The sequence below is a fragment of the Coturnix japonica genome, chromosome 3, assembly GCF_054131305.1.
Source record: "Coturnix japonica strain WE chromosome 3, WE-NBRP24, whole genome shotgun sequence".
NCBI classification, from domain to species: Eukaryota; Metazoa; Chordata; class Aves; order Galliformes; family Phasianidae; genus Coturnix; species Coturnix japonica.
The window spans coordinates 3,399,635-3,400,194 of record NC_140665.1 but is presented as its reverse complement, the minus strand read 5'-3'; positions in this window follow the sequence as shown (position 1 = coordinate 3,400,194).

Below are 560 nucleotides of genomic sequence, written 5' to 3'. Positions count from 1 at the left end.
GGGGAGGGGGCGGCGGGGCAGGGCTGGGCTCCGGGGGACGCCCGGCGGCTCGGGGGGCAGCGGCGGAGCCGGAGCGGTGCCGGCGCAGAAGTAGGAAGGCAGAGAGGAGGAGGAGGAGGAAGAGCAGAAGGGGAGGTGGCCGGCGCTGCCTCGCCCGGCGGGGAGCGAGGAGGGCCCAGCCCCTGGCCTGCGGGGAGCCGGGCAGGGCGGGGATGCCGCGGCTTCCTCCGCTCCGCGGCTCTGCCCCGCGGCGCGGCAGCCGGGCGGAGGAGCTCGAGGCGCGGCCCGAACGGCGATGGGCGGGAGGGGCGGCCGCAGCCCCGGCCCCGCGGGGGTCTCGGCCCCGCTGAGGAGGAGTCGGAGGGAGAGGAGGAGGCCGGGGGGCGGCGCTGGGCCGGGGTAGGCATGGCGGGGATGGGGGCGGTGGGAGGGATGAGCGCCCCTCGGGATGGGGAGCGCTCGGAAGCGGAGCTGTCCTGAGCCGTGCGGGTCAGCGCGGAGGACACACGAGGAGGGATGAGGAATCCATCCCCTTCGCCGCAGCACGAGGGACCCGTCCC